The sequence below is a fragment of the Mobula hypostoma genome, chromosome 6 (assembly GCF_963921235.1).
Source record: "Mobula hypostoma chromosome 6, sMobHyp1.1, whole genome shotgun sequence".
Lineage (NCBI taxonomy): Eukaryota > Metazoa > Chordata > Chondrichthyes > Myliobatiformes > Myliobatidae > Mobula > Mobula hypostoma.
In genome coordinates, this window is record NC_086102.1 from 136,879,727 (window position 1) to 136,895,630 (window position 15,904).

The 15,904-nt window shown below is 43.4% G+C and overlaps 1 pseudogene; it reads right to left on the bottom strand.

Moving 5' to 3' along the window:
• Positions 1-8,784: 8,784 nt before the first annotated feature.
• On the bottom strand, positions 8,785-11,185 carry LOC134348758 (uncharacterized; annotated as a pseudogene).
• Positions 11,186-15,904: the final 4,719 nt, after the last annotated feature.

A 15,904-nucleotide genomic window follows, 5' to 3' on the forward strand; every position in this document is an offset into this window, starting at 1 on the left:
AGTGGGAATGTAGAGTATAAGGGAAACAGTTGACAGCAAAGTTTTGAGAACTTAATGTGAGAACCAGTCTACCACAGGAGGATCTAATCAAATAGGACAGCAAAAAATGCCCTGTACTTGGTACATTCTTCCCCAATTACCCACCATATCCCTATGTGCACCTACGTCCACCCTATCATCCTAATGGCTACCTACAAGACTGTAAGCAGAGATTGTTCCAGAAATTTGACCAACAGTCTTTAAAACACTGCTTTGCCATTCGTATGTCTGTTGCCTCCTTCCCTGCTAGCTGATTGCAGTTTAATCACACTCGTTATCTTCATCCCTTCATTCTCTGATTGCTAAAACTCAGCTGTGGCTCTCAGTGGTTATTCTCTGGTCATGGGCACCAGTGAGGTAAACGTATCAGGCTCACATGCAACAGTTCACACTCCATGTTATTACAAAAGTTTGTCAGAATCTTGATGACTAATCTCTCAGACCCTCTCATCATCATACAGGAGGGGTTGGGGTAGTCTCTATATGAATAACTGCAAGGACCTCTCCCCGGTGGCCCCCACTTCTGGACTGGCTAGTCAATCACTGGCCCAACCACTGAAAGGGCCCAGCTCCTCATTCAGACTGGAGGTGTCTGCCTTCAGACACTGTCTGTATTTTCTTTTCTTTCTCAGTCTGCCGCACCTCCAAAGCTGTGGAACCTGTCTCTGCTGTAGCTCAGATCCCTTCCTATCCATTTCCCTATTTCTCTAATCTGAGCTAAACAACTAATCATCTACCTTCAGCGACCTGCCTTCATTACAGTTACCATTACACTTTAACATGCTAGTCACTGCTTGTTGTCACACTGTCTTGGCGTCTTCTGCCTTTGTGTTTGCTGTGGATCTGCTCCCATCAGCTGTGGTCAGGTCTGATGCAGCCGGCTGGTGTTCATCTCTTGGATTCTCTGCAATGACACTGTTACCATGTACACTTGATCTCCCGCTCTGTCTGTGAGGGAGACGAGAAGGTGGGCCACACAGCTTAACCTGAGTCTAGTGTTTCCTCTGGCTGCTTTGCTGGGACTGTACACCAAACACAGGCGTCATTCATCCAGGACACCATCTGTGGTTCTATCCACCTGGGAGCAAAGAGGTCTTTTCATCCCCTTCCTTCACCATGACTTGGTCACCTGGCTGTGGGAGGACTATCTTCTTTGAATTACAGATAATTTTCACACACCTCCTTCTTCACAGCCATACTCTACACATCCAAAATGAATGTAAATCAGCATTTTCTTTCTCTCTGGACTCCTGTATATGCCTGCAACCTCGAGGACAGTGAGGAAATGGTCAGAAGAGGCTTATGAGGCGCTCCAGGGTTGTTTTGAGGTGACAGACTGGCAGGCACTCTGTGAGCCACATGGAGAGGATATTGATGGGCTCACAGAATGCATCACTGATTACATTAACTTCTGTGTGGACTGCAATGTTCCCACAAGAACTGTCCTTTTTTATTCAAATAACAAGCCATGGGTGACAAAGGACATTAAGGACATCCTGAATGCTAAAAAGAGGGCGTTTAGAGATGGAAATAGGGAGGAGCTGAGGGCAATACAGAGTGACCTGAAGGCCAGGATCAGGGAGGCTAAAGACAGGTACAGGAGGAAACTTGAGTGGAAACTCCAGCAGAACAACATGAGAGAGGTCTGGAGGGGGATGAGGACCATCACTGGGTATCGGCAAACTAGCAACAGAGGAGCTGAAGGCAGTGTGGACAGGGCCAACAAACTTAACCTGTTCTTTAACAGATTTGACATTGTGACCTCAGCCCATCCCACACATGAGCCATCTGTTGTCGGCCCCCAACCAACACATACTCCACTCTCCCCTCCTACCCCTCCTCACAGTCCCCCACCCTGCTCTCATGACTATACCCTTCCCCCGCACGAAACCACCACGGTGGGCTTCACAGCTGAACAGATGAGAAGACAGCTGAAACGTCTCAACCCAAGCAAGGCTGCAGGACCGGATGGTGTCAGTACCAGGGTGCTCAAAGCCTGTGCCCCTCAGCTATGTGGAGTACTTCGCCATGTATTCAACATGAGCCTGAGGCTCCGGAGGGTTCCTGTACTGTGGAAGACGTCCTGCCTCGTCCCTGTGGCGAAGACGCCGTGCCCCAGCGGCCTCAATGACTACAGACCGGAGGCATTGACCTCCCACATCTTGAAGACCCTGGAAAGACTTGTTCTGGAGCTGCTCCGGCCTATGGTCAGGCCACACCTAGATCCCCTCCAGTTCACCTACCAGCCCCGACTAGGAGTTGAGGATGCCATCGTCTACCTGCTGAACCGTATCTATGCCCACCTGGACAAACCAGCGATCACCGTGAGGGTCATGTTTTTTGACTTCTCCAGTGTGTTCAACACCATCCGCCCTGCTCTGCTGGGGGAGAAGCTGACAGCGATGCAGGTGGATGCTTCCCTGGTGTCATGGGCTCTTGATTACCTGACTGGCAGACCACAGTACGTGTGCTTGCAACACTGTGTGTCCGACAGAGTGATCAGCAGCACTGGGACTCCACAGGGGACTGTCTTGTCTCCCTTTCTATTCACTATTTACACCTCGGACTTCAACTACTGCACAGAGTCTTGTCATCTTCAGAAGTTTTCGGATGACCCTGCCATAGTTGGATGCATCAGCAAGGAAGATGAGGTTGAGTACAGGTCTACGGTAAGAAACTTTGTCACATGGTGTGAGCAGAATTATCTGCAGCTTAATGTGAAAAAGGCTAAGGAGCTGGTGGTAGACCTGAGGAGATCTAAGGTACCGGTGACCCCTGTTTCCATCCAGGGGGTCAGTGTGGACATGGTGGAGGATTACAAATACCTGGGGATATGAATTGACAATAAACTGGACTGGTCTAAGAACACTGAGGCTGTCTACAAGAAGGATCAGAGCCGTCTCTATTTCCTGAGGAGACTGAGGTCCTTTAACATCTGTCGGACGATGCTGAGGATGTTCTACGAGTCTGTGGTGGCCAGTGCTATCATGTTTGCTGTTGTGTGCTGGGGCAGCAGGCTGAGGGTAGCAGACACCAACAGAATCAACAAACTCATTCGTAAGGCCAGTGATGTTGTGGGGATGGAACTGGACTCTCTGACAGTGGTGTCTGAAAAGAGGATGCTGTCTAAGTTGCATGCTATCTTGGTCAATGTCTCCCATCCACCACATAATGTACTGGGTGGGCACAGGAGTACATTCACCCAGAGACTCATTCCTCTGAGATGCAGCACAGAGTGTCATAGGAAGTCATTCCTGCCTGTGGCCATCAAACTTTACAACTCCTCCCTTGGAAGGTCAGAAACCCTGAGCCGATAGGCTGGTCCTGGACTTATTTCATAATTTACTGGCATAATTTACATGTTACTATTTAACTATTTATAGTTCTATTACTATTTATTATTTATGGTGCAACTGTAACGAAAACCAGTTTCCCCCAGGATCAATAAAGTATGACTATGACTATGACTATGCAGACATCAAATGAATGGGTGTTTCTTGGTTTGTAATCAACTCCAGTCTGCAGCTCCAGGGAGACTGCTGTTTAGAGCTGTACTTTAAATTCAATTTACAATCCACATTCAAATCTGAAGATTGGTTGTTGGTGTAATTAATATTTGCTATATACTGTACCCCAACTCCAGAAAATATCCTAACAGAAAGTACTAGAGTAAAGGGTCTTGAAAGGTATAAAAAGCTATTAAATTTGAGTTTATTGTCAGATGCCTAAGTACTCTAAAGGTTAATTTTCAAGTTACGTTGGTGGTGAGGAAGGCAAATCAATGTTAGCATTCATTTAGAGAGGACTGGAATATAAAAACAGCAATGTAATGCTGAGGCTTTATCAAGCACATCTCCCTTGGAGTATTGTGAGCAGTTTTGGGTGCCTTATTTAAGAAATGATGTGCGGAATTGGACAGCGTGCAGAGGAGGTTTATAAGAATTGAAGGCTTATCATGTGAGAACGGTTGATTGCTGTGGGCCTTTACTCGCTGGAGTTTAGAAGAATTTCCTTTGTGGGAGAGTTTAGGTTCAGATGGGATAGCCTTGGAACAGAGGGACGTCCATCTAGAATGGAGGTGAGGAGGAATTTCTTTAGACGAAGGGTGTGGAATTCATTGCCATGGGTTGCTGTGGAGGACAGGTCATTAGGTGTATTTAAGGCAGAGATTGATTGGTCAGGGGTGAAGGGTTCCGGTAAGAAGGCAGGAGAACGGGGTTGGGAGGGAAATGGATCAGCCACGATGAAATGGTGGAGCAGACTCGATGGGCCAAATGGTCTAATTCTGCTCCTGTACCTTATCGTCTTATGCATAAGCACAGGTGCAATGAAAACCTTACTTGCATCGGCATCACAAGCACGTAACGTCAAATATGCAGCATTCACTGGAAAAACAAATTAAACAAAACACGTACACAATTGTTCAAAAAAGATCATACTTCAAACAAATATATACAATGTGGTTATAGCTTTGCTATATTGATGTAGTGATTTGGCATACCAGTTGATTCAAAACTGAATGACTGAAGAGAAGTAGCTGTTCTTAAACTTGGTTGCGTGTAACTTCAGGCTCCCTGTTCCTCCTGCCAGATAGCAGCTCTGAGAAGATAAGATGGCCCAGATGCTGAGAAATTTAGAAGATAGATATTGCCTTTTGTTTGTTTCACTGTTTCAAAAAACAAGTCAATGATGATTTGGATCATGGCTTTTGAATGTTCACGTCAGTTGTTCAGCTTCAGTATACAGACTTAATGTGGTCTTTTGTTTACATCAGCCTGCTCTGAGATTAGAGTCACAGAGAGAGCATTTAAACAGTTAAAGTGATCATATGATCAACATAGACTCTTCCAACCTTATTTCTGAGCCCAAACTAGATTTTCAGTTTGCCGACCCGGCAGTCTTCACAATGGCATCACTGATAAGATGTCCTAACACACTGGCCTGGTGACTCTCACAGCTAGTCTTACTTTTCTTCATCTCGAGTCATTTCTTCTTGATTCATTGCAGCTTGTCAGCTCTCCAGCTAAGCCAGGCAATATGTCCTCATTTGAACACCTAACCAGGCTGCTCATCCAAATGTAATTTTCATTGAATTGCCTGAGATATTTCAGTGTCAAAACTGTCTAAAAGGTGCCATGTGTAAACCGGCCTTTTACTGGCAGTGCTCGATATTTCATGTGATAATCTGGACAGTATCTCAGCAATCATATTTGTCTTTGATGAGTCTTGCAGGAGCAAAACTATCTACCTGTTCATCCAGGAAGCTCTGTTGTTGAAATTGCTGCTTTAGTATTGCTAATAATAGTTTTGGATTTCCTGTTTACTCACACACAGAATGAGACCACGCAGCCCATCAAGCTCAGGCCAGCTCCTGGAGTAATTGCATCAATTTCATTCACACCTCAGTTTCCGTGAAACCAGTTCTCGTGGGGAGGGAACCTGGTCTCAATGCAGGTAGTTGCCAGAACTCAATTTTCAAACTGCACGTGGTTATAAATGCTGTACAGCATATATAAAGCAAAATACTGTGAGATATTCTAGACCATCAGCTGTTACACAATAAAGGAGTGAACCGGTAGAAATTAATCACTTATACTGCAGTTACACCGATTGAACACTTTTGTCTGTGCAATTCCATACCACATTCCTTGTAAAAAGCATGTGCAGAGGTGCAATGTGGGATAGGCATGAGGGCTAACGAAATTCAATCTTTATTGCTTGGAGAAGAATGAGGGTGGCCTTATTCAAACATGTAAAATTGTGAGAAGGCTTGTTGGTAGACATCAAAACGTTTTCCATAGTGGGACAGTCTAAAATGAGATGACAAAGTTACAAGCTCAGGGGGGTTATTGTAGTCCTGAGCTAAGTGGGAGCAACTTCTCTCAGAGGGTAGTGAATATAGGGAATTCTGTACACTGGAGAATTTTGGACTCTAGGACATGCTGTGCTTTCCCTGCTGAAAGGAACTGCAAAGAAGATTCTTGTTCCACTCCAGCCCATTCCCCTAAATTCCCAGATTCATAATTTGGTAGTGAGAGAGGGAGGGATTGAGGAAGGATTGGCCAGACATACTGCCTTCCTTGAACAATGCTCCTTCCAGACGTTCTCAGAGACAATTATATGATCAGACCGAGAAGGGAGATTGAGAGGTCAGGCAAGTGAGCCAGCGGAGAGGTGAAAAGAAAAGAGGTGGTGAAGTGGAAGGGTGCAAGAGTGAGGTGAGGAGGTGGAGCGTAGTGGAGAGATGTAGAGGAGAGGAAGTGCAGAGATGGGGAGGTGGAGCTGTGAATGGCAGACAGATGGTGGGGGGAAGATATGTTACAACAAATACCCAAGACTGGGTTAGTTGGTATTGAGCTTTAAACCCAAATGATTTTAAATGCTGTACTGACAATGTAAAGGAAGCATTGGACCCTGATATCATACAAACTTCCTGTTTCAATTTGGCTGTGTTTTTGAATTTGTCCATTTCACATTTCAGTTCTTCACAGACCAGCTGATATGAGACAAAAACCAGCCTGTACAGGTGGAGGGAAAAGACTGGAATGCAGCAGATCAGCAACATCACAGGGTCAAAATTTCTGATTTGTATGAAATCAGAAAACTGTGTCCAAAACAAAGGTTCAGTGGAGCTCTTTGGTTACCATTCAAGTTCCTGCTGAAATTCATTTGCGTGCTGCCACTTGTAAAGCTTCCACCAAGTAGAAAAATTGGCTGCTCTTTTATAAACAGGAGCACAGTACATGGAAGCTGCTCCTTGGTGGAAAATGGAGCAGAGAACAAGGCTCATATTCCAAAAATAATCTTAAGGCAGCAATAGCCCACGATGCTCAGAGCTATCAGTAAGCTAATGCACTATATGACAGGCTGGTTGAAGTTCTGTAACAAACTGATCTCCCATCTAACCAGCGAAGTAAAGAAGTCCATAAATGCTCTCTTTACTCTTTTAATTCAAGGAAGGACACAATACATAGCAAAGGACAGAATATTTATAAACAACCATATCTCTCAGTTACAGTAAAATGTACAGTCAGGAGCTCCAGGCCCCTCAGGCATATATATGAGTGAGTACAGTATAATGTTAACACATATATTCTGAATGAGGTCTTGTGTTCATGTTGAGCTCAGACTCTCTGGAGTTTCATTCATGATTAGTGTCTCCCTCTTGATTTGTTATTCTGTCGTCTTCCTCTTGATCTGTCATTTCGTCGTCTCCCTCTTGATCTGTCATTTCGTCGTCTCCCTCTTGATTTGTCATTTTGTTGTCTCCCTCTTGATTTGTCATTTTGTTCCTGGAATAGACATAATCAACAGATTTGTTATTTCCAGTTGATCTGAGTGCAGTCAGAGGTCAATGTCTTATTAAAGGTTTTAATGATGACCAAGTGGCAGTCATCTGACACTTACATTGGAATGGTCCTCCTGCGATAATTCCATTGACTTTATTTCCGCCTGCAATAAAATGTTCATGGTTACATTTTTAGTATACTTAAATAATCACAATATTTAGAAACATCTACAAAAGGAAAGTTTAAATTATATTAGAGAATAATTTAAAAAATGGGAAGATGTTAAATTTCAGAGCTAAGGTTCAATGAGTGAAAGACTCCTCGCCAGACCTCATGCGTTCTGAAGTGATTCATACAGCTCTGGACTCAGAGATATATTGACAAACATAATGTTCTCTCAGCTGTTCTCTGTTGCATTAGATATCTGCAAACAGTAAAGTGTAAGTTGCCCACATCATGCAAGCTTGGTCTGAGATTGTGGGAATTAAGTATATTTGATTGTTGCAGAACTAAAGAATTACCTGTGCAAAGAATCATTTGTGAAAGTACTCCAGAAAGGATTAGATTCCATTTTATTGGAATTGGAAATTAGCATTCTACCATCCCACTTTTTCACAAAGTGATTTAATAACAAGGACCTGCTTCTATCTGACATCACTATATTCAGGTTTCAAATGGGCATTGCAATTCACAATTATCAGAGTAAAATATTCCAGATCACACTTACATTCAAAGGCTTCATGAGTGATGCGTCTGTTGTCTGATTCATCACCTGAATTAATATGTTCAGAATTATGATTAGCACAGATTTCAATGGTACATTTTTCAGCAACAGCATAACATTTCCACAAAAATTGAATTCAATCCTGAATAAATACTGAGGACTTATTAACCCTGCATATTTCACAGTTTGACTCAATGGTGCAGAGTCGAAGAAGGCTGCATTGAACATCACTGAGAGTGTGGGGAGAATAAAAATGGAATTTGTGCTCTATTAGTGCGATGAAGAGCCTGTCCATGTTGTATGACTCTATGAATCTTGCATCTACATATGGTACTTATGCAGTAGTGCTGTAATTTCATTTCCTCCCGGGCATCTGTCTTAAATGCAGGAATCACATTAACTGTCAAGCATCTCAAGTTATTCCCTGTTCCAATAAAATTGTTAATATGATCTTGAACAGAGGAGTAACCACTGGTCTGTTACTGGAGAGAATGTAATGTCAGCTTGATACCATCCTTTGCGACTGTCCTGTTCTGTTAATATCTACCACACGATACTTTCCACAGAAAACAATTGCATCCATTTATTTAGGGTTAATTCGTTAAAACTCTGGCTGACATTGAAACCTATCCACAGGACTGAAACATCAGACTGTTCCGCACTATCTAAATCTAGGATAGGGTGCCATTATCCTTCCCATTCTAATGCACTTGAATCCAGGATAATAAAAAATCAGGTGAGAAACTCATCTTTGATACTCACATTTGCCACCTCCTCAACTGCTGTTTCATTTGATTTCTTTTCCACCTGGAGAAATTGAAGGGGCATTTTGTAATTAGTTAATCTTGCAATGGAGCTTTGAGGGCAGTTTATAATTCCATGTCTTACCACCTTTCCAGCCGAACACTTATTGCAGATTCTGATAGAGCCTCTATCAATGCTCACCAGGTTACGACTGGTCAAACAATAAATGCATATCAAATTTTTTGGTGCATATCCAGAGTTTGTGGCTAGTGTGAATCTGATTATAAAGGAGTTCATCTGGTTGACACACAGTTTGTTTCTGATGATGCTTTCACCACTCAAAACATAAAATATTTTGACATTTTTAAAACTAATCTGCTGGTTTAGAGCAATTTAAAAATCCATTGATTGACCTATAAAATCTTACAATGCTGGGCTCTCAGTCTAATGTTGGAGTGCCATCGGACTGGAAAGACCTTGGCAGGTTCTCAGTATTTGCTTCCAAAATGTTGAAGAATCTCAGTCAGATGGGCAACAGACTGAATGTAAATTTAATGTAAATTGACAATTTAAAGGGAAAGTTTGTTAAATTTAATCATGCAATGCATTTATCTCTTTCAACAGATCTTCTCATTAATGGTGCACTCTGTACATCGAAGCAACTCTCACACTCACACTGTCCATTGAGCTCCCCACAACACTTAACCCAACTACTCCAAATGCCGCAATTCTGAAATCAGAGCAGAGGCTGCTGACAAAATTCAGTAGGTCAGATGGCTTCTGCAGAGGGACAAAGCATGTTTAATGTTTCAGGCTGAAGATAACTCATCAGAGAACGAATCTGGGGTTTCCTTCCACGGGTTCACCTCTGTGTCCATTCATTGGCCAAAAGTCTTCATTCTTCAGAATGGACACTTGTGTCAGCACTGATGAAAGCGATTAACCTGAAGCATAAACTCTGATTCCCTCTCTATAGACGTAGCCTCGACTGCTGAGTATTTCTAGCATCTTTGATTTGTCATTAGAATATAACCCTTCTCCACTTCAGCTGGGAGAAGAACAGCCTGGCACTAGGCCCAGAAGTCCCATTGCCCAGCATTGTATAAGTATGAAATTACCTCAAAGCTGATTTCACTCGACTCCAATGAGTTACTTGCACTGTCAACTGTCTCCAGACCTCTACACTCCACATCAACGTCAGCCACCTTATCAGCAAAAAATTCAACATGGCTCTTGCAAAACCCTTTCTCCTGTAGAGAAAAAACAGAGTACATGCAAATCATTTAAGGAAAGCAGTGTTGATGCAGACAGATTTCATTTTTAACTCAGAACACAAGGAGCTTCAATGTTACAAAATATCACTCGGAACTCACAGCAATCTTTTTGGGGCGGAAGTGACAGGTGGGATCATCAAATTCCAGGCTGGAGTTTTTGGAGCAGACAGTTTCTTTCACAGAGAAGGTCAAGTCCACCTTGTATGACAATTTGCCAGTACGATAGGTCTAATAAAAGGAAAATAAATGATTAGATGGTGTTACCTCATGTTCAAACTCTGGACTAATAAAGGTCAGAAACAGCTCAACTGATGCCTTCACGAGGCCAGGCAAGGTTATCAGAAAACATTTAATCTGACCAAAGATAGGATGTTCAATATATATCACTTTTAATGACTGGAGGAAGTTAACAAACAAGGGACTAATTATTACAATTATTGGAATTTGGAAATCCTAAATACAGAAACATTTCCATAATCTCAAATCTAGTTATTACTTCTTTCCAAATATTCAAATTTGAAGGTGGATTTAGGAGTAGATTACTGTACTGAAGGCTGCCGAGCATTGGGCATGCTTAATTTAGGATTCAGCTCAAGCTGAATACCCAGAGAAGCAGAACTGCTGAGCCCAATAATATTCAAAGAGTCTATGAAATGAAACCCACTTACTCCAGGATACCCTTACCTTTGCAACACCTCTCCTGCTGATACCACAGAGGTTGGTGATCTCAGTGATTTCATTCAGTTTTTTGACTGAGGCTTTCAGAGCTTCCTTGGTGCGTGGCACTCCTGTAGAAAGACAGGTAAATTTAAATGAGACTCTCTTGGAAACTTGAGTTAATTCTTTTGACACGTGGGTGAACTATCATGGGTTGAAGCTCATTACCAATAGCTCACTGATATCTGAGGTCCCACTCTCCCCAGTACCCACCTGAGCAGTGCAGGATCTGCACGACAGCGATGGCCAGCAGGAAGGATTTCATTCTGCCTCGTATGGGATCAGCCAGCTGCTTCCGCAGAGTGAAGGAGCCTCTTCTCTCTCTCTCAGTCTACCTTCACCATGCTGCCCTGGGTCTTTATATTCTGCACCTCCACCAAATTCAAACACTGACTCATATTTGCTCAGCTTGACAGTCGTGGGCACCGGAACCAGGTGGGCAGTAATTTGGGCAGAGCTTCCTCCAAGCATGGTCATCGTGTTTAGGTTTGGTGGGAAAATTATTAAAACAGGCTTTATTTCTCAGAACGTGACATAATAAACCGAGAGAGGTGGGGAAATTCTTAGAATGACATGACATCAGACTGGAATTATCTCGTGGATAATGGGATATCTAAGTAGCTGATTTTTACAAATGTATCAGTTCATGTCAGTTCCTCACATGATGACACCATACCAATCATTTCACCATTAATGGCTTGTAAGCAAAGTCAAGGTTCAGTTATTACTGGTTCACATGTCACAGTGGAGAGGCAAATGGAGATTATTTTTCTCTGCTCCATTGCCCTGGATACTACAGCCTTGAACATGTGAGATGACTGCCCCTGCAATGTTTGTTCAGGAACTGTTAGGAAAACCACAGCAAGTACTGGGAATTTTCCCCTCAACATCACTGATAACACTGGCCAGTCATCTGAGAGTGTGGGTGCTGCAGAGATTTGCTTTAGAGTGGGGCCTTATTATTGCAGTGGTGGAACTTCCTGTCCTCTTGTTTGCAGAGAACTGTGTGCTCACCCCGTGACTTGTGTGGGAGGGGAAAAGGGTGACCAAAGGACAACGATAAATGCAGGAAACCTGGAACATAAACATTAGTTTAAGACTATAAATTACTCAACATTCATATGTTATATTTTATCAGGAATCTAATAACATTAAAACCTTTCAAATTTGCCATTCATGATAATTGAAATGAGAAACATTTAAATCTTGGATCTTGCCTGGAGGTTATTTTTCCCCATTCCTTATTGCTCTTTATTCTGTTAACCTTTACTACATTCGTCAAGATGATTTCTGGTTGATGTTTAATCTTTGTGCCGTGTGTGCGTGCGTGCGTGTGTGCGTGCGTATGTGTATGTGTGCATGTTTGCGTGTACGTGTGTGTGTAAGGATGCTGGTATGTAAACAACAGGAATTCTGCAGATGATGGAAATTCAAGCAACACACCTCAAAGTTGCTGGTGAACGCAGCAGGCCAGGCAGCATCTCTAGGAAGAGGTACAGTCGACGTTTCAGGCCGAGACCCTTCGTCAGGACTAACTGAAGGAAGAGTTAGTAAGAGATTTGAAAGTGGGAGGGGGAGGGGGAGATCCAAAATGATAGGAGAAGACAGGAGGGGGAGGGATGGAGCCAAGAGCTGGACAGGTGATTGGCAAAGGGGATACAAGAGGATTATGGGACAGGAGGTCCGGGAAGAAAGACAAGGGTGGGGGGAAACCCAGAGGATGGGCAAGGGGTATAGTCAGAGGGACAGAGGGAGAAAAAGGAGAGTGAGAGAAAGAATGTGTGTATAAAAATAAATAACAGATGGGGTACGAGGGGGAGGTGGGGCATTAGCGGAAGTCAGAGAAGTCGATGTTCATGCCATCAGGTCGGAGGCTACCTAGACGGAATATCATTCTAGGACGAGGGAGATGTCTTCCTTTTTTAAAGAAAGGGGCTTCCCTTCCTCCACTATCAACTCTGCTCTCAAACGCATCTCCCCCATTTCACGTACGTCTGCTCTCACTCCATCCTCCCGCCACCCCACTAGGAATAGGGTTCCCCGGTCCTCACCTACCACCCCACCAGCCTCTGGGTCCAACATATTATTCTCCGTAACTTCCGCCACCTCCAATGGGATCCCACCACTAAGCACATCTTTCCCTCCCCACCTCTCTCTGCATTCCGCAGGCATCGCTCCCTACGCGACTCCCTTGTCCATTCGTCCCCCCCCATCCCTCCCCACTGATCTCCCTCCTGGCACTTATCCGTGTAAGCGGAACAAGTGCTACACATGCCCTTACACTTCCTCCCTTACCACCATTCAGGGCCCCAGACAGTCCTTCCAGGTGAGGCGACACTTCACCTGTGAGTCGGCTGGGGTGATATATTGCGTCCGGTGCTCCCGATGTGGCCTTTTATATATTGGCGAGACCCGACGCAGACTGGGAAACCACTTTGCTGAACACCTACGCTCTGTCCGCCAGAGAAAGCAGGATCTCCCAGTGGCCGCACATTTTAATTCCACATCCCATCCCCATTCTGACATGTCTATCCAAGGCCTCCTCTACTGTAAAGATGAAGCCACACTCAGGTTGGAGGAACAACACCTTATATTCTGTCTGGGTAGCCTCCAACCTGATGGCATGAACATCGACTTCTCTAACTTCCGCTAATGCCCCACCTCCCCCTCGTACCCCATCTGTTATTTATTTTTATACACACATTCTTTCTCTTACTCTCCTTTTTCTCCCTCTGTCCCTCTCACTATACCCCTTGCCCATCCTCTGGGTTCCCACCCCCCTTGTCTTTCTTCCCGGACCTCCTGTCCCATGATCCTCTCGTTTCCCCTTTGCCAATCACCTGTTCAGCTCTTGGCTCCATCCCTCCCCCTCCTGTCTTCTCCTATCATTTTGGATCTCCCCCTCCCCCTCCCACTTTCAAATCTCTTACTAACTCTTGCTTCAGTTAGTCCTGACGAAGGGTCTCGGCCTGAAACGTCGACTGTACCTCTTCCTAGAGATGCTGCCTGGCCTGCTGCGTTCACCAGCAACTTTGATGTGTGATGCTGGTATGTGTTTTTCAGTGGAGATGTAATAGAAATGAAGATGGTGAGAAGGTTCACAAAACACAGCAAAAGTGACCTGGATATTTTCGGTCACCAAGTATCGTTGCTGTTGAAAGTGATTGTACCTGACGAATTAAGGATCATCTCATAGTTCATGAAAGGATGGCAAGATAGCGTAGTGGTTGCTATAACTGTTGTGTATTTAACATAATACAGGAATACAAGAGAGCACAAACAGAAGTGCAGCGTCTAAACCGAAATGAGCCAGGCAGAACAACATTATGTTAATCAGGCAGTTACTTGCAAAATTTGGTTTGGTTTTAAGCTGGAAGAGAGTTCAAGGAGCTTCAGAAAAGTTGCAAGCATTCAGCTTTTGTGAGTATAAAGAACCAGAATCTACTCTGCATGCATTAACATTATTGCATGAATTTCAAGTGGGAGACAAATAGCTGCTTGTAAAGGTAAATGCAAAGACCAAAGCCCAGCTGGATGAATGGAAGGCCAAAAAGAAAGGAACCAATGGAGATATAAAAACAGAGGATTTGTCAGACGATGAAACCAGGAGGAGTGATCAGATCACAAAGGGAGCAATAGACAGATTAATAAGAGACCGCTCCAGTGAGCTACATGAGTTCGAACAGCATCTCAGAGAGAAAAACATTAAAACATTTTTGACATTCGGCCCAACAAAGCTTGCCAAACTCTTATTCACATAGTGTGTGGAAACAACTATCGAGTTTAGACTTGAAAGTGCCTGAGGTTTTACTCTCAACTACACAACTAGGTAGTTTGTTCCACACATTCACAACTCGCTGTGCAAAGAAATATTTCTTTGATGTTAGTCTGAAGTCTCCCTATAACCAGTCTCTACCTATAGCCCCATGTCCTTAACGATAGATCAATTTTGAACTATCAGCTGGCATCCACCTTACTTATACCTCTTAAAGATTTTAAACACTTCTGTCAGGCTCCTCTCATTCTACATCTACTTAGACGAAAAAGATTTAATTGCTTCAATGTTTCTTTGTAGCTCATACCTTGCAGACCTCGAATGAGCCTAGTCACAATTCCCTGAACTCTCTCCAGTGCCTTCACATCACTCACACAATATGGAGACCAAAAATGTACACAGAGTCAAGGTGTGGCTTCACAAGTGCATTATACAGCTTAAAAAGAAGGTCTCTCGATGTGAACTCCAAAACTCTAAACACTTCTGTGCATTGTCTGGATGTTGATCATGATGAGTCTTCCAGGACACCCAAATCCTTCTCATACAGTACACTTTCTAACTCGAGACTCCACATTGAATATTTATAACTAATATTTCTACTTCCTATATGTAATACTTTACACTTACTTACATGAAACTTCATCTGCCATTTACCTGCCCACATCTGGATCTTGTTTAGATCTAACTGTATTGATACCAAACTGAATCCTGCAGATATCCAACTAAGAACTTAAACTGGAGAAAAGATAACTCCTGTGGAAACGACATCCGTTACAATGGTTTCAAAGATCAAGATGCACATTCTAGAAAGAAGAAAAAAGGAAGAGGAGGCTGATATACGCGTGATAGAAATAGGAGAGGATAAATGAGATCTAATTTCTCGAGAAGTTAGTAAATTCAGAGGTACTCACAAGTAACTAGAAGAAGGAAAGTGAGAAAAAGAAAGACAACATAAAAAGGATTGAAGAGATAGAAAGAATGTGAGTGAGAAAGGCGTAAAAGAAAGAAGGAATGTGAAAAAGAAAAAGAGCGGGTTTCAGGACTATGAGCGAGATGGTGATAGGGATCATGAGAGAACCAAGGATAAGGAAAGGGAATTTGACTGAGAAGGGGATCTAGAGTAGGACAAAGAGAGAGAAAGAAAGTGGGTCTGCGAGAGAAGCAAAGATCAAAGTAGATCCAGAGAGAAAAGCCAAGAAAAGGAGAAGGGTGTCCAGCACGGTCAGAACCACTTCCTGCAGTCTCAAAGTCAACTCCTACAACTACCACTGAGGAGGCCCCAGAACTTCAGATTGCTTTCACTGAATGGAGTGATTTAAAATTTTGTATGCTGTGGATTTCT